General features: G+C 41.6%; 2 non-coding genes and 2 pseudogenes across 2 annotated transcripts; all 4 read right to left on the bottom strand.

The window, feature by feature from the left end:
- Positions 1-401: 401 nt before the first annotated feature.
- LOC142685989 (U2 spliceosomal RNA) lies at positions 402-543 on the bottom strand (annotated as a pseudogene).
- Positions 544-1,823: 1,280 nt separating this feature from the next.
- LOC142685977 (U2 spliceosomal RNA) lies at positions 1,824-2,013 on the bottom strand. The gene has a single exon (XR_012855385.1). It is a non-coding gene; the product is annotated as a U2 spliceosomal RNA (small nuclear RNA).
- A 6,641-nt stretch (positions 2,014-8,654) lies between these two features.
- On the bottom strand, positions 8,655-8,864 carry LOC142685972 (U2 spliceosomal RNA; annotated as a pseudogene).
- A 6,292-nt stretch (positions 8,865-15,156) lies between these two features.
- LOC142685929 (U2 spliceosomal RNA) lies at positions 15,157-15,355 on the bottom strand. The gene has a single exon (XR_012855356.1). It is a non-coding gene; the product is annotated as a U2 spliceosomal RNA (small nuclear RNA).
- Between the last annotated feature and the right edge of the window lie 3,691 nt (positions 15,356-19,046).

The following is a 19,046-nucleotide window of genomic DNA, read 5'->3' as shown; positions in this document are numbered from 1 at the left end:
TCTTGACGGTCACAAGACGCTGCCACACAGAAAAGTGTGGTACCAACACCACACCTTCCAACTTTGGATCTTCACGTGACTTCAACAAGTTTACCGAAAACTTCAAATACGTTTCTTCATTGATGAACGTGACGTCATAGACACCTCTCTGTGGGTAGTCCATTACCGCCAGTATGTCCTCCTTGCTCAGCCGAAACAGTCCCAGCAACAAATCTTCGCTCAGGAAACGCAGGTCTTTCTTGGTCCTTTCCAGTTCCGTCACCGTAAAACGAACAGCATTCCTGGTCCTCATATATTCCGGTATGGCCTCCATTCTGATGGTTTTCAGGATAGACCTTCAACACCGAGGTGTCAGGTGGGTGATCGCTCCTCGTTGCCCTGGACTAATCCTCCTCCCCAATAGCAGCAGAGGGGTGAAGTCTCTTGTGAAAGAGACGATCCCCCCAGGCCAAGGAAAAGGGTACCAGGGCACCTCCTGACCAAGAAACAAGGCAATACCCTAAAGCACTACACTTGATCTTAGCCAAAAGGCCGAGAAGCGATAACCCGAATGGGCCTGGCGTTGACCGAGCCTGCCTAATACTGCTGTTCACCCCTTGCAGCGATTCAGCCTACTTCTAGGCAATTCCATGGGGCCCTGCAGGCTCACACACATTTACAGCTACTAAGCGGGAGGTGAATAAAGGCCGGAGAGGAAGCTACACAGGATTTGCTTCTTTTGCTTGCACCACAATGCAGTGCTGAAAGAGGAGGAATCTACATAAAAACGCCTTCTTGGCAACGCCCAAATGCCCTCCTGCCGTGCAAATACTGGCAGCAGCAGCAGCAGTAAGTGCATGCCCACAGCCACCCCTTGTTCCTTCACAACTTGTATTAGCTTTAATCCAGTCCAGTGCTGCCTGCTGAGCAGCACTGACCAACACTGCCTGGGCCCAGGCTTTTATCTATCTCTGAGGCCCCATTATGATGTCAGAAAGCTGGCTCTGGAATCCTGAGGGCTCCACTATGACACGTGCAAAGTTCCGTCTGAACTTTATATAAGACGGTGAGGCTCAGTCAGTCACTCAGTGTTGCCTGAGAGGGCAACACTGCAACAGCCGGCCGCCAGGCTGTCTTTTTTTTGCACATTTATTTGCCTCCAGGAGGCCACAAGAGGGAGACAAGGGACTGCAAAATGGAAAATAAGCATCCACCAACTTTACAGACAACTTCTCCTTGCTCCTACAACCTCCATCCTTGCACAGTTTGTTATTCTTCCAGGTAACAAAGTAACAAATCCAAATTGCTGCTCTCTTTGTAGGCAAGCAAGGGTTTGTTGCAACTGCAATTCTTACTTCTTCTTGAAATGTAGGGACGACAGTACATTCCATCACATCCATCTAGTGTACACAGGTAGGTCCATTGTGGCGGGTAGGCGGCTGGCTGCTTTAATGGCTGTTTGCTGTTCCCCTACTCCACTCCACTCCACTATTTGACTGTGGTGCTGCATCAATCAGTGGCTGGCTCAGGTGCAGCTCTTTAACTTACCTAGGAGGGAGGGCGGAGAGAAGACAAGGAAGGTGAATGAGCTGTTCCAATGTGAAATGCCGGAAACACAGAAACACAGAAGACACACACACACACACACACACACAACAAGAGGTGGCAATGTATTAATTAATTGCATTTAATAAATGAGCTCATTATCACACATGACTGTACAAATGCATTGTCCAACAGGTGTTGAAATAATGGGATTAAAAGGGGAGATCCCATCAGAAAGACAAAAACAATAGCAAACACAAATAGCACTTTTGGAATCTGATTTTAGTCAACACATAAGGGAAGGGTGCACCGGTCCTGGAAATACTGCAATACCAGGTCAATGCGTGGAGTGGACAGAGCAAGCTCTATTTCCATCTCCCTGTTCTAAAAATCCATTTAATATATGGTCCCCAGATAGGGGACGTATCAGATATTAAACTGATAAGAACAGATTTTTTTTTTTTCAGTTGGCTACCCCTTTGCAGGGGTGTCAATGATTTATTGATAAAAAAATTCAATTTTACAATAAAATACTTTTTGGTTACATAGATAGATAAAAATTTTTTTTACATTGTAACAATAGTAAAATCAAATTTCCTTAAAATTTATGTAGGGGGACATGGGGCAAATCTTTATTTATTTGGAGTTCCAGTCAGTCACAAACCATTTATTTAGAAGGGTGGCATTCCTTTTTTTGTCTAATAAAAAATAAATATACATCTCACTAAAACAAAGACCTAAAACATCATCAACCGATAAAACGTCGTGCTTAAAAAGGAGGATGTTCCTGGCCTTCCATAGAGCTTCTTTGGCGCAATTCATCGTCTTCCATGCAATTATTTTCTGATTCGCGGTTGGGCATCCAAAAAGTCCATATAAAATATCCTCATAGTTTAAGTCCTTTAGGTCTGCCATCTTCACCAAAAGAGGGAATATTTTTTTCCAAAATTCTTTTGCAAAGTCACATGTCCAAAAAATATGTCTTATCGTCTCCTCGGCCTGGCAGCCTTCCCTCGGGCAGACGGCAGACCTCGCGAATCCTCTTCTGTACTGGAATGCCCGGCATGGAAGACATTGATGAACGCAGCTCCAGGCCAGGTCCATCTGTGTATTAAAAAGATAAAACACATTAATCATTTTGAAAATAAAAGCACATCGTTGTGTATTAAAATTCTCTACATTGCTGACCGTCTCGCTCTCTCTCAGGTCTTTTATTAGTTTTTTGCTATTCTTGAGTTCATTCACGGTCTTCCCTTTTAAATTGAAGAGAGCCACTATTTTTTCTAAAATTACGTAGTTAGCTGGTAATTTAAAAGCGTATGGTGAGGATAAAATTATGTTAAACCAACCAAACCTCCGCATAAAAAACCCAGTATTAAAACGTAAAAAGTAAGACCAATAGTGCTCTTTAAAAAGGGAATTAAAACAGAAACTAAAGAACTTAATTAAAAGAAACCTATTAAAATCAGGAAAATCTTTGCCACCCTTTGGTTTGGACTTTATTACCGTTTCTCGTTTCAATTTCTCCATCCTGGAACTCCAAAAGAAGGTAAAACATGCTTTTGTTATTTTTCGTAATAAAACTGTTGGGGGAGGGAACACCATGCTTGTATATAAAAGAAGGGGTAAAATGACCATTTTTATGATTAAAATTTTTCCCTCCATGGTGAGTTTCCTCATATTCCACATACAAATTTTATTGTTTACCTTCTGCGCCACCATGTCCCAACTTATAAAACCATTGTCGTGCTCACTGAAGGAGATACCTAAAACTTTAATAGTATCTGACACAGGAACGGGTACGTCTCTAAAAACCATGCTTCCTATTCTTAAAATATTACTTTTGCTGAAATTTATTCTAAAACCAGAAGCACAGCAATAAAACTCAATTTGTTTTAGGGCTTTCTGAAGCGACAGGGTGTCCCTACAAAGTATCGCCACATCATCCATGTACCCCACTGCTTTAGCCTCTATGCCGCCTCCCCCCGGCAGGGGGACTCCACGTATTTGTTTATCACGGCGTATTGCGCATAGCAGAGGCTCTAGTGCACATATGAAAAGCAGTGGGGACAAGGGACACCCCTGCTTCACCCCAGAGTTTAAAAGAACGTCCTGTGTCTTAAAACCATTTACTAAAATTTTGCTTGTGCAATCTTTATAAAAGGCTTTAATAGATAGTAAAAAACCTTCAGGTATACCCATCCGCTCTAAAACCTTAAAAAGATAAAAGTGCGATACTCGGTCGAAAGCTTTTTGAAAATCTATGGATAAAATGGCTAATTTTCCGTTTCTAGATTTTGTGTCTTCAATCGCATCTTTTATTAAATTAATATTATCCCAGATGCTGCGGCCTGGCACCCCACATACCTGGTTAGAGTGTATGATGTGGGGTACTATGGCTTTTAAACGGTTTGCGCATAGTTTTGCCATTATTTTGTAGTCACTATTCAGAAGGGTTATTGGTCTCCAATTCTCTAAAACTGCGATGTCACCTTTCTTGTATAGCAAGGAGACCTCACCCTTCCGCCAGGACTTAGGCAGCATCTTGGAATGAAAGACTTCGGTAAAAAGGTTTAAGAGATCATCTTTTAAAATGTCGTAAAATTTGACATAAAACTCGCTGGGTATACCGTCCGGGCCAGGAACTTTACCTGCTTTAAAACTCTTCACTGTCTCTAAAATCTCCTGCTCCGACAGTTCCTGCAATAAAAAATTCTGGGAGACAGGGTCTAAAACAGTGGTAATCTCCTTCAGCGAGTCACGCATAAAATCACGATCCACAGTTTTCACATTAAAAAGGTCAGTATAAAACTCATGAACTTTACTTAAAAGACCCTGTATATCCGACACCCCATCAATATTTTTAAGAATAGCTTTTTTATTGTTCATTTTCTTAAAAAAGTACCTGGAGCAGGTCTCGTTCTCTTCCACGTGCTGTACTTTAGAACGAAATATAATTTCTTTACCTTTCTGCTCCAGGCACTGAGCTATCTCTTTTTTTAAGTTGGCGATGTCGTCTTTTACCTCTATCTCGTGCGCTCTCATCTTGTACAGGGTCTGTAGGCGGGTGTTGAGAATTTTAAAAAAAGCTTGCTTCTCTCTGGCTTTCGCCACGCTTTTTTTAATAAAAAATTCTTTTATTTTCCTTTTCATTTTCTCCCACCATGTGGTGATGGGAGCCCGCGTGTCTCTCACCCGCCTACTCTCTTTGTAAAATTCAATAAAATCTGTAAAAACCTGTGGATCATCTAAAAGGGAAACATTTAACTTCCAGGACTTTTTACTAATAATGTTATTAAAATCACGCTTTACATAAAATGATAAAAGCTTGTGATCAGAAAAAACATTGGTTAAAACTTCACATTTAAAAGGCAGTAGATTCTCATTACAAAATATAAAATCTATCCTGGAGCTACAGGTGGCGTTGCTCCAGGTAACGCCGGCTTCCTCTGGACTGCTCCTGTTACACTCTTTATAAACGTCTTTTAATTTAAAATCACCCACCATATCTTTGAGCAGTCCAGAGGTCTTATCATAGTTCCTGCTTGTAGCACTGGTAAGCCGGCGTTCCCCTCTCAGGATACAATTAAAATCACCTGCGAGGATAAAAGGCTCAGTCGTGTTAATAAAAAGAGGTAAAATCGCTAACATTTCTTCTCTTTCATTTTTGTCAGGTGAGCCATAAAAATTTAAGAACTGCCATTTCACACCGTCAATAAAAGCCTTAACCAATAAAATACGTCCTGGAAGAATCTCTTGGATAAAATCGATTAAAACGTTTCCCTTAAAAAGAATGGCGACCCCTGCTGATCTGGACTCGTTAGATCCAGACCAGACTGATGGACCATACTTCCAATCCTCTTGGTATTTATGGTACTTCATCATATGGGGAATGCCGCACTCCTGCAGGAAAAAAACAGAGGCTGCCAGGCCAGCTAAAAAGCTTAAGAGAGCAACCCTTCTAACTTTGGACTTGGCGCCCCTCACGTTGAGGGAGATTCCCTTTACTTCTGACATTGTGGAGATTAAAATAACGTCTTGATTTTAAAATAATAAATATTCGTGGAACTTAAAATCAGACATTTCCTCCACCAGCATTACCAGAACTCTCGTTTGCGCTCATATCCCCACCCTCGTCCGAATCGCCTGCAAAGAGGGACGAAAAGGGAGAGGAACTACCTTCACTGAGAGCCGTGCCAGCAACTCTTATCTCGTACAAGGGGAGCCCACTCTCGCTTAGCGTCACCTGGGTCTCCACTGGGTGACCACGTAGGTCCATTTCGGGTGGGTCCCCCAAGGGCCCCGCCTCTCCCCCCAGGCTCTGTTGACGCCGTCTTAGAGGGGGAGGTTGCGCACACGGCGGGGTGTCCGGTATCTGGGAGGGAACAGTGCCCACCCTCCTCACCAGGTCAGGCGAGGAGGTGGTCCTAGGAGGAGCCTCACTTTTCTTCACGTATGTGTCCATCTGCTCCTCCCCTGATTCCCTCCTACCAGCACGCTCCTGTTTTCCCTTTTTTCGGGGACCCACCGCTACCCAGTTCTCCTGCTCGGAGTCAGACTCCTGAGACCCAGGTACAGGAGCAGGCCCGGCACCCACTGGACAACCAGCCCTCTGGGATGCCACAGTATCATTGGTGGCCTGCTCCTTTTCCGCCTTCCGCTTAGCTTGCCTTTTGTCATTGGCGCTGGGCTCCTTCCTTTCCTCAGAGGTTGCTGGCTGCGAGGCACCTGCTTTGGCTCCATTACTCCGCACCACTGAAGCCCAGGTGCCTCGCTGCTCCTTCGCGGCCCCGGCATGCTCCTCTCCCCGGGGGTGGGACTGGTCCGCTGGTGGAGCACGTGGGGGCGCCTCGGGTTGCTCATTTTCTTCGCCTCGGTACCTATGGGGACAAGAATAGTACAAATGACCAGTTTTTTGGCAAAAATTACATTTTTTCTCTTGTGAGCACTCTCTCATATTGTGCTCTTTGCTTCCACAGTTTCTACAGGTGACATCGCAGTTAAAACTGGTATGTCCATAAGTACCGCAGGCCCTGCAGAAGTTTGGCATCCCTGAAAAATAGAGGTCGCCATTCACATTTCCAATTTTAAAACGAGCCGGTGGTAATCTCGTTTCCTGGGTGGAGGGGTCCTTTATCAATGTTACTAAAAACTTCCACTTGACGGTCCACACTCCACACTCGTTCATAACTCTCCCCAACAGTTTGACATTCTTGAAGTAGGCAGCTAAGAATGCTGCCACTTCCATATCCTTCACATATGGGGAGTACATTTTAATCACCACGAGTTTCGTAATTTCGAAGGCATGTTCTACTACCTGGACTCCCGCTACCACGAGTTCACCTTTTCTCCTCTCAGCTCGGTCCATGGCATCACGGAGGATTCCTTCTCCCATAAAGGTGACGTCGAAAATGCCTCGTTTCGGGTAGTCCTGGATAGCCAGAATCTCATTCTTGTGGACCGCCAGTAGTTCTTCCAGGATCTTGTGGACCAAGAACTTTACGCCACGTGGACCGCCTCCACCCTCTGCCACGATAAATCGGGCAGAGTTCCTTAGCCGGGCATACACCGGCACCGCATCAGGCTCGCCTGCCATTTCCGTGGCCAGGCCGAACCGCACAGCAATTGCTGCGCCCTATGGGGTCCTGAGACTTACCAAAGGGCTGGGGGGGGGGATCGCAACTCGTTGCTCAGGACTAAGCCTCTCTCCCAAATAGCAGCACGGGGGTGAAGTCCAGGCGAACCTGGACGATCCCCCGAGGCCGAGAGAGAGGGTACCTGAGCACCTTCTGACTAAAAACCTCCTGTATAAATACACTTGGTCTTAGCCAAAAGGCCGAGAAGCGATAACCCGAATGGGCCTGGCGTTGACCGAGCCTGCCTAATACTGCTGTTCACCCCTTGCAGCGATTCAGCCTACTTCTAGGCAATTCCATGGGGCCCTGCAGGCTCACACACATTTACAGCTACTAAGCGGGAGGTGAATAAAGGCCGGAGAGGAAGCTACACAGGATTTGCTTCTTTTGCTTGCACCACAATGCAGTGCTGAAAGAGGAGGAATCTACATAAAAACGCCTTCTTGGCAACGCCCAAATGCCCTCCTGCCGTGCAAATACTGGCAGCAGCAGCAGCAGTAAGTGCATGCCCACAGCCACCCCTTGTTCCTTCACAACTTGTATTAGCTTTAATCCAGTCCAGTGCTGCCTGCTGAGCAGCACTGACCAACACTGCCTGGGCCCAGGCTTTTATCTATCTCTGAGGCCCCATTATGATGTCAGAAAGCTGGCTCTGGAATCCTGAGGGCTCCACTATGACACGTGCAAAGTTCCGTCTGAACTTTATATAAGACGGTGAGGCTCAGTCAGTCACTCAGTGTTGCCTGAGAGGGCAACACTGCAACAGCCGGCCGCCAGGCTGTCTTTTTTTTGCACATTTATTTGCCTCCAGGAGGCCACAAGAGGGAGACAAGGGACTGCAAAATGGAAAATAAGCATCCACCAACTTTACAGACAACTTCTCCTTGCTCCTACAACCTCCATCCTTGCACAGTTTGTTATTCTTCCAGGTAACAAAGTAACAAATCCAAATTGCTGCTCTCTTTGTAGGCAAGCAAGGGTTTGTTGCAACTGCAATTCTTACTTCTTCTTGAAATGTAGGGACGACAGTACATTCCATCACATCCATCTAGTGTACACAGGTAGGTCCATTGTGGCGGGTAGGCGGCTGGCTGCTTTAATGGCTGTTTGCTGTTCCCCTACTCCACTCCACTCCACTATTTGACTGTGGTGCTGCATCAATCAGTGGCTGGCTCAGGTGCAGCTCTTTAACTTACCTAGGAGGGAGGGCGGAGAGAAGACAAGGAAGGTGAATGAGCTGTTCCAATGTGAAATGCCGGAAACACAGAAACACAGAAGACACACACACACACACACACACACACAACAAGAGGTGGCAATGTATTAATTAATTGCATTTAATAAATGAGCTCATTATCACACATGACTGTACAAATGCATTGTCCAACAGGTGTTGAAATAATGGGATTAAAAGGGGAGATCCCATCAGAAAGACAAAAACAATAGCAAACACAAATAGCACTTTTGGAATCTGATTTTAGTCAACACATAAGGGAAGGGTGCACCGGTCCTGGAAATACTGCAATACCAGGTCAATGCGTGGAGTGGACAGAGCAAGCTCTATTTCCATCTCCCTGTTCTAAAAATCCATTTAATATATGGTCCCCAGATAGGGGACGTATCAGATATTAAACTGATAAGAACAGATTTTTTTTTTTTTTTTTTTTTTTTTTTTGCTTTCCCTCAGATGGGAATGAATACGATCAACCACAACCATATCCGTTCTATGACAATTTCACGAAAAAACTGTCCCATCATCATCCAGAAAACATTCTAAATATATTTTTCCAAAGGTCAACAACAAAAACAGCAACATCATTGCATAAAACATTACAGAAAAAAGAAATCATGATGAACAATCAACAATATCAATCCATTTTTTAACTTTCCACACCCCCTCTGCATCCATTTCCCCTTTTCTCTTTTTATCCCACAAAAAACAAACATACAGCTTTCCCAATGCCATTCTCACACTGTCTCTAACAGCCAGTTCTTTCCTTTTAAACACATATACATTCCTTACATCCCATAATACTTCTTTTATACATGCAAGCAACAACCACAACACTCTCTCTTTTTCTCCATTACACGCACACAACCCAAACATAAACATTTCAAAAGACAACAAACTCACCCCAGTCAACTCCTTACATAACGGTCCCATTCTCTTTATCACTTCTCTTGCATACTTACAATTCCAGAACAAATGAATAACACTCTCCCTTCCATTACAATCAGACCTTGGACACATATCACTCCTGATTAGCCCACGATTCCTCTGGAATTCTCTTACTGGTAACACTCCATGCAAACTTTGCCACACCAATTCACTCTGCTTATTTGTCAAACCATCCATTCTTACTTTCTTCCATACTTTCCCCACATCTCTTCCTCTCACCATATTTATACCGCACTCAGTCTCCGCACACTCAATCATCCTGTACACCAAACTCTTATTGCGCAACATCCTAACATCCACACCATGCAACTTATATTTCACAAGAAACTTATACATCCACACATACCATACAGGCACAACAAACGCAACTGGACTACGTAAATCTCTCGCACACCACTTCATCCGAATCAGGTAAGTCCCAAACAAATATTTACACATAACAGAATATTTTAAGTCTGCCCTAACTACTCTTAGAAGAAAAATACACATATTTACCCCAAAGAATACTTCTAAGTTAGGAAAACCCAATCCACCATTCCTCACAGATTTAATTACCACCTCCCTCCTTGCTCGCTCCATTTTTGATCCCCACAAGAAAACAAACAAAATCCTATTTAAGCTCCTCAAACACATATAATTAGGTGGAAACACAAAAGCAATATACAAGTATATTGGCAAAACAACACTCTTAATGATCAAAATCTTCCCAGTAAAAGATAAACTTCTCATCCTCCAAAAACATAATTTACTTTCCACTTTCTTCTTTACATCATCCCAACATTCTTTCCCATCTAATTTTTCTGTAAATTTCACCCCCAACACCTTAATTGGTCCATCCACAATGTTCACCCCTATATCCCCCCTCACCTTACTGCTCCCAAAACTTTTACATTCACTCTTACTCCAGTTAACACGAAAAGCAGACGCGCCACAAAAAAAGGACACTAACAGTTTCACACGTTTTATAGCACATTCAGAATCGCATAGAACGCACACATCATCCATATAGCCACTTACCTTCCACTCTCTCCCCCCACTCCCTGGAATCTGAACACCACGCACAACCTTATCTTTCCTTAACAAACACAATAATGGCTCAATCGCACAAATGAAAGCAACCGGTGACAACGGACATCCTTGACGCACACCAGAAGACACAATCACTCTCCTACCCACACACCCATTCAGTAACACACGACTATATATCCCACCATATAAACTCCTAATTCTACATACAAACTCAGCTGGAAAGCCCATTTTCAGCAACACCTTATACAAAAACTTATGAGACAACCTATCATACGCTTTTTCAAAATCCAAACTTACCAAATGCACATCCTTCTTCCTTTCCATACAATCCCACAAACAATCTCTTAACATACACACATTCTCATGTATTCTTCTCCCAGGTACCGCACAACATTGCTCATCCCCAACCACACTCTCAATCACATCACGCATCCTATTGGCTATCACTTTTGCGTAAATCTTATAATCACAATTGAGTAACGTTATTGGGCGCCAATTTTTCAATTCCTTTAACTCTCCCTTTTTCGGAATCAACACAATCACACCCGCACGCATACTTTCAGTAATTTCTTCATTCACCCACATATATTTACACAATTCTATCACATCTTTTCCAATCACATCCCACATTAACCTATAGAACTCTATAGGGAGTCCATCTTCCCCTGGTGTCTTATTCACAGCCATACTATTTATTACCTTCCATACTTCATCCATAGTCACATCCTTCATAACACATTCTTTCTCAACATCACTCAAATTTTTATCCATCCCATTCAACACCTCACTCTCCAAAGTATCATCCCTCCATTTTTCTGCATACAACTCTTCATAGAACTTTGCCACTTCCTCACTCACATCATCACCACTCACCTCACTACCATCCTCCCCAATCAACACATTCATACTTTGTTTTTTACCAAACACTTTTTTGAAAAAAAACCGTGTACATTTCTCATCATATTCCATTCTCTCCAATTTTGCTCTAAAAATAACACTCTTACCTCTCTCAAACATAAATTCATTAACCTCTCTTTTGATAACTAATATATCCTCACTCACATCAGAACCTTCATCCCTTAACTTATATAATAAACTCAACTGAGCATTCAACCTCACATACTTTTCCCTCTTAATCGCAGCAAATTTATACCCAACATTTTTGAAAAACGATCTTGTCTTCATTTTAACCCAATCCCACCACCTACAGATATCAGTAAAATCACTTTTCTTCCTTACCCAACATGCATACCGATTTGCATATTCCCGCCTCACATCCTCACTTTCCAACAGACTCACATTTAATTTCCATAAACCCCGCCCATACACACCCTTTGCATCCACATCCACCTCACATATTACACACTCATGGTCTGAAAACAAAACCCCATGCTGTTTATAACTTAAAGAAATAACATTTTGCGAAACAAAGCAATAATCCAACCTACTATGAATTCTCCCCCTATCAGCATGATAGGTATTTAAATTCGGGTCTATTTTACATAACTTTTGCATATCTGATAAATTAAAATCACTAACTAAATCCAAAAATGTTTTCCCTGATATGTCAACATTACACTTAGTGAGATCACAATTTAGATCACCAACTAAAATTACAGGCATTCTCCCTGGAATGAAAAACTTAATTTTTTCAAATAAAACATTTCTTTCTACTTTATTTGTTGGAGCATATATATTAATTAAACATAACTGTACATTTTTGTACTCAAAGATAACTAAAATGCATCTACCTTGTTCTATAACAGTATAACTAACTAAAGATACTTCCCTCCCTTTAAACAAAACTCCCACCCCATCATTTTTATTTAACACACTGCCTGACCATACCATACTTCCATGCACCCATTCATCACTTCCAATTGACTCACACAAACCACATTCCTGCAAACAAAAAATAGAAGCACTTTCCTGTGCCAGGAACTCTAGAATAGCAGCTCGTCTATTTTTACTCTTGAAGACTCTGACGTTTTGAGACACTATCCTGATGCCCATATTCAACTAAAAACTTCTAGCTCATGGAGAGCAACATAAAAAGAAAATACATAAAAGTACAACAGAATACATTTTTGCACATAGGACTAAAAATAACACAAATTTCTCTTCCCAGAGGTCTCCTCTTCCTTGCATAATGTGAAGACCACAGGTGAGTGAAACACATCACTTATCCCTAAACTGCAGGGCATACTGTGTCAGCGTCCATAGGGTCAATCTCCAGCACCTGAAAAGGGTTGCTTGTTTCCACACCTTCCTTCTCACTCTTCTCAGTGCGTCTTTTTTTACAGGATTTTTCCCTGCGAACCAAGAAGGTTTGACTGTCTTCCTCAGAGCTTTTATCCCCACCACCCTCCCTTTGACTCTTTATAGTCTCTAACTCAGATGGATATTCCTCTATGTTACATGGGTCAGATGCATGAACAGAGCTGGTGAACTCCTCAATCACTTCCTCCAAACTTCTCAAAGGAGGTAAAAGCGGGGGCAGGGCACTCACCACAGGTGTTTGTGTAGTAGTCTCATCACCCCTCCTTACCTCTTCACTGGCTGGGCCTCTTACCACACTTGCAAATGATCTCCTTTGCGTTGCACTGTGTTCCCGCCGCTCCACTTCTCTTTGCTGAGCCTCCTCCGCCCTCTTCTGATTCTGCTCCTTCTGTGCAGCTGCATTGGGGCAATCTCTAAATAAATGGTCAGTTTTACCACAGATATCACAGGCCCGTGGAGTAGGACACTCATTAGCTGTGTGCCCCTCCTGCTTACAGTTCCTGCAGCAACTTCCTTTAGTGCAAACATCCTGTGTATGACCAAAAAGAAAACAATTTCTGCAGTACTTTGGCTGCCCAGGGTACATTATGAAACCCCTCTGGCCTGCCACAGAGAAACTCGCAGGTGGGTGCATAAAACCTCCTAAGTAATTAGGGTCCTGCTTTAACTTCACTCTGAACTTGTATTTGCAGTTGAAAATACCCATGCAATTCACCTGGGGTACTCCATCTCTAACATACTGGCAGTAGTTAAGGAGAAAATTTACAAGTACCTCCATCTTGGTGTAGGGATTGTAGACATGCACCGTGATAACAATTTCATTCAATCCGAACAACGGCGTACATTTTATACCTTGCATCATGGGGTCATCCTTGTTACTGCGCAGCCATTCATAGACGTTTATGCAAATTTCTTCATTTATGAAGGTAACGTCGTACACACCTGTTTTCCAGAAGTCCTGAACAGCAAAAATCAGATTTCTCTGCACACCAGCTTTACCTTCAATGATCTTTTCAATCATAAAACGGAGGTTGTTCTTCTGATGGTCCTTGGGATCCACTTCCATCCGGATGGTATTCTTCAGCCCAGCCATTCTTCAATAAGACACTGTCGGTAAAAACCACAGAAAATTAGACAGCAGCTCCTGCAAAGGAAACTGCTGGATCACTCCAGGACTCGCACCCTGACTACTACACTTGGTCGTAGCCAAAAGGCCGAGAAGCGATAACCCGAATGGGCCTGGCGTTGACCGAGCCTGCCTAATACTGCTGTTCACCCCTTGCAGCGATTCAGCCTACTTCTAGGCAATTCCATGGGGCCCTGCAGGCTCACACACATTTACAGCTACTAAGCGGGAGGTGAATAAAGGCCGGAGAGGAAGCTACACAGGATTTGCTTCTTTTGCTTGCACCACAATGCAGTGCTGAAAGAGGAGGAATCTACATAAAAACGCCTTCTTGGCAACGCCCAAATGCCCTCCTGCCGTGCAAATACTGGCAGCAGCAGCAGCAGTAAGTGCATGCCCACAGCCACCCCTTGTTCCTTCACAACTTGTATTAGCTTTAATCCAGTCCAGTGCTGCCTGCTGAGCAGCACTGACCAACACTGCCTGGGCCCAGGCTTTTATCTATCTCTGAGGCCCCATTATGATGTCAGAAAGCTGGCTCTGGAATCCTGAGGGCTCCACTATGACACGTGCAAAGTTCCGTCTGAACTTTATATAAGACGGTGAGGCTCAGTCAGTCACTCAGTGTTGCCTGAGAGGGCAACACTGCAACAGCCGGCCGCCAGGCTGTCTTTTTTTTGCACATTTATTTGCCTCCAGGAGGCCACAAGAGGGAGACAAGGGACTGCAAAATGGAAAATAAGCATCCACCAACTTTACAGACAACTTCTCCTTGCTCCTACAACCTCCATCCTTGCACAGTTTGTTATTCTTCCAGGTAACAAAGTAACAAATCCAAATTGCTGCTCTCTTTGTAGGCAAGCAAGGGTTTGTTGCAACTGCAATTCTTACTTCTTCTTGAAATGTAGGGACGACAGTACATTCCATCACATCCATCTAGTGTACACAGGTAGGTCCATTGTGGCGGGTAGGCGGCTGGCTGCTTTAATGGCTGTTTGCTGTTCCCCTACTCCACTCCACTCCACTATTTGACTGTGGTGCTGCATCAATCAGTGGCTGGCTCAGGTGCAGCTCTTTAACTTACCTAGGAGGGAGGGCGGAGAGAAGACAAGGAAGGTGAATGAGCTGTTCCAATGTGAAATGCCGGAAACACAGAAACACAGAAGACACACACACACACACACACACACACAACAAGAGGTGGCAATGTATTAATTAATTGCATTTAATAAATGAGCTCATTATCACACATGACTGTACAAATGCATTGTCCAACAGGTGTTGAAATAATGGGATTAAAAGGGGAGATCCCATCAGAAAGACAAAAACAATAGCAAACACAAATAGCACTTTTGGAATCTGATTTTAGTCAACACATAAGGGAAGGGTGCACCGGTCCTGGAAATACTGCAATACCAGGTCAATGCGTGGAGTGGACAGAGCAAGCTCTATTTCCATCTCCCTGTTCTAAAAATCCATTTAATATATGGTCCCCAGATAGGGGACGTATCAGATATTAAACTGATAAGAACAGATTTTTTGATTTTTTACTTTTTTATTGAATTATTCAGAAAATACAATACATTATATCAGAAGAATTTTGCAAAACATGAACAACAGATAAGAACAAAGAACATCAAAGTCCTGACATCAGAAAAGCAACTTAATCTTGCAGAAACATATTCCATAGATGAATATTCCAAAGGCTCTTTGCTTTCCTCAGTCCCAACCTTTTTTTGTCCAGGAGATAAAAAACGTACATCTCACTAAGAGCCAACTTAATACAGTCCTTCTCTGTAATGGAATCACGTTTAAAAAGCAAGATGTTTCTAACTTTCCACAATGCCATCTTTATACAATTTACAGTAATCCATAGAACTCGACTCTTTTCACTTGTCGGGACATTAAAAACACCATATAGTATTACTTCATGATTCAAAACATTAAGATCAGATACAAATTTCAACAGAGAACCAATATAACGCCAAACATTTTGAGCATAAAAACAATTCCAAAATAAATGTAGAACTGTCTCATCATTAAAGCATCCTGCTCTCGTACATTTTGCAGTTCTAACTAGCCTTCTCTTATGTTGAAAATCCCGGGTAGGTAAACATTGGTGTACAATTTGCCATGCTAAGTCCTTGAGTTCATTTGACAGGAAAGCCATATTGGTCATTCTCCATATTTTTTGAGTCTTTTCAACAGAATAATTTAAAACCATTGATAGTTGTTCGTTCTTCCTAACTTCCAAATTTAATTTTCTTGTATTACTTAAAACATTTGCATCAAAACCACTAATATCATACATACGAATAATTCTTTCTAAAATAGCATAATGAATTGGGGGAACATATAGAACAGGGGATGTTAAAGACAAGGTTATCCATTTTCTTTTCCTAAAAATATGACCAGCAGCATATCTTAGAAAATACGACCAATAACTATGACCGTGTAGGCCATTAAAACACATAGAAAAGAATTTCACATATAAAAACCTCTTAATGTTTGGTACATCTTTACCTCCCAATTTCTTTGCCGTAAACATAACCTCTCTTTTAATTTTATCCATTTTTGAACTCCATATAAAATGAAAGCAAATCTTATTTAAAAACTTTAAAGTGCATTCTTTCGGTGGGAAAACAATGCTTAGATATAACATTATAGGTAAAAGCAGAGATTTCATAATAAGTATCTTCCCCTCAATAGTTAATTTTCTCATTTTCCAAAAACTTATCTTCTTTTGTACTTTCTCTTTCACTATAGACCAACTTTCTTCTCCATTATTTCCACTATCAAAGATAATCCCTAAAATCTTGATCTTATTATATTGCACTTGTACTTCCGTATTGCACCATTCCCCTATTGCAAAGCAATCACATTTCTCTTTGTTTAATCTAAAGGCAGAACCCTCACAAAAGTATTCAGTTTGCCTTATTGCACGTTTCAAGGATGATTCATTTGTGCAAAAAATGTTAACATCGTCCATATAGGCTATAGTCTTGACACTTTGTCCTCCACTCCCAGGAATTGGCACACCTTTAATAATCTTATCTTTCCTTAAAAGGGTTAAAAGTGGCTCTATTGTACATATAAAAAGTATCGGGGAAAGCGGGCATCCTTGTTTAACTCCCGATTGCAAAAACACTTCTTGAGACAGAAAACCATTTACTAAAATACGACTAACACAATTTTTATATAAAAGCGCAATTCTTTCAATAATAAAATCAGGAAAGCACATTCTTTTTAAGACCATCAATAAAAATTCATGCGAGACCCTATCATAGGCCTTTTGAAAATCTAAAGATAAAATCGCCACTCTCTGTTTGCATTGTTTCTGATACCATAGAACGTCTCTGATAAGATTAAGATGATCACTTACTTTCCTCCCTGGCACTCCACATACTTGGTCACTGTGAATTACTTTGGAGATCACTTTTTTCATCCTATTTACTAAGACCTTTGCTAACACTTTGTAATCCACATTTAATAAGGTTATAGGTCTCCAGTTCTCCAATTTTGTCCTATCACCTTTCTTAAAAATCAGAGTAACTACTCCATCACGCCAGGAGGCAGGCAAAATTTTACATGAAAGAGCGTTTTTAAAAACACTTATAAGATCATCTTTTAAAATAGACCAGAAGCATAAGTAAAACTCCACGGGTAATCCGTCAGAGCCTGGTGTTTTCCCCTTAGAGAAACTTTTAAACACACTCAACAGTTCTGGTAAACTCACACTCTCACATAGACTTTCCTGATCAGAATTCTCGAGTTTTAAATCCATAGCATTTAAAAGGTCTTCAGTAAAAGAATGGTCAATTGTTTTTTTATTAAAAAGATCCTGATAAAACTTCTGCGCTTCTACTAAAATCTCGTCATTTGTCTTCTTACCTTCCATCTCGACAATCATTCCTTTATTTTCCACCACTTTTTTAAAGAAAAACCTTGAACATTTCTCATCATTTTCTAAACATTGCACTTTTGCATTAAAAATCACCTCCTTACCTTTTGCACTTATCGCATTCTTGATATCACTTTTTGTCATTGCAATAACATCATCCATTTCTAGACCCTCTTGTTTTAACCTGTAATACGTCTGCATTTTTGTGTTCAATACTTTAAACCACTGTTTTTTTTCCCTGGCCTTTTGCATCCCTTTCCTAATAAAAAACTGTTTTATCCATTTCTTTACCTCCTCCCACCATGCCAGAATACTCTCGTATTTAGACTGACCCAACCTCCATTTTTTATATACAAGAATAAACTCATTTTTAATTTGCATATCTTCCAGCAATGTAGTATTGAGTTTCCAGACTCCTCTTCCTTTCTCCAGGCCAGGTAAAGTGACATGTGCATACAAACATTTATGATCTGAGAATATATTAGATAAAAGAGAAATATTATTCAATTTAACACTATCTGATATTAAAACAAAATCTATTCTAGATTTACAGACATTATTCTCCCAAGTATATCCAGGGTCATTGGGATGTAAACTCTTCCACATATCAGAGAGATTAAAATCTATTGTAAAATTTTTAAGTTGTTTCTCTGTTTTATCCGTTCTCACATGTACACTTCTACTCTCACGCTGTTCACCACTCATATTACAATTAAAATCACCAGCCATTAGAATCGGTGTTGGCCCTGGGATAAAAACTTGCATATCATTAAGCAAATCAGCCCTTTCTTGTTTCTCAGGTGAAGCATACACATTTATCAACTTGATCTCTAACCCATTATACTTGACATTCACCTGTAGAGCTCTCCCAGGAACAATCTCAAAATATGACAATATTTGTATATCTGAACCTCTAAATAAAACCCCAACACCCGAATTTTTATTTATGTTATCTCCAGACCAGACTGATGGCCCAATAGTCCAGTCCTTCCGGATATCACTGTAGTTTGGGCTGTGATCAATTGCACATTCCTGTAAAAAATAAATAGAACAGTCCACAGACTCCAAATACTTAAACAAAGCAGCCCTCCGTGTGGGGCTCTTCAAACTTCTCACATTAAGTGAGGCATATTTTAAAGATGCCATCTAATAGATGATTTTATCAGCTGGAGCTCGAACTTTTGGATATAAAGCCCAATAGTGACTCTGGACTTACAAAATCCTCAATATTGAAAGGATCAGACGCTGACATTAGTGGTATTAGAGGCCTTGACATTAGCTGACATGTATCAATTTCTTCAGCACTCATCTTTGAGGGTCTTTTAACTCCCAGGGGTTGCTCCTCCCCGTCTTTTTTGCCTTTCTTGCGTT

Source organism: Rhinoderma darwinii, assembly GCF_050947455.1.
Source record: "Rhinoderma darwinii isolate aRhiDar2 chromosome 5 unlocalized genomic scaffold, aRhiDar2.hap1 SUPER_5_unloc_16, whole genome shotgun sequence".
NCBI classification, from domain to species: domain Eukaryota; kingdom Metazoa; phylum Chordata; class Amphibia; order Anura; family Rhinodermatidae; genus Rhinoderma; species Rhinoderma darwinii.
The sequence above is the reverse complement of the archived record's forward strand: the minus strand, read 5'-3'. Positions and strand labels throughout refer to the sequence as shown.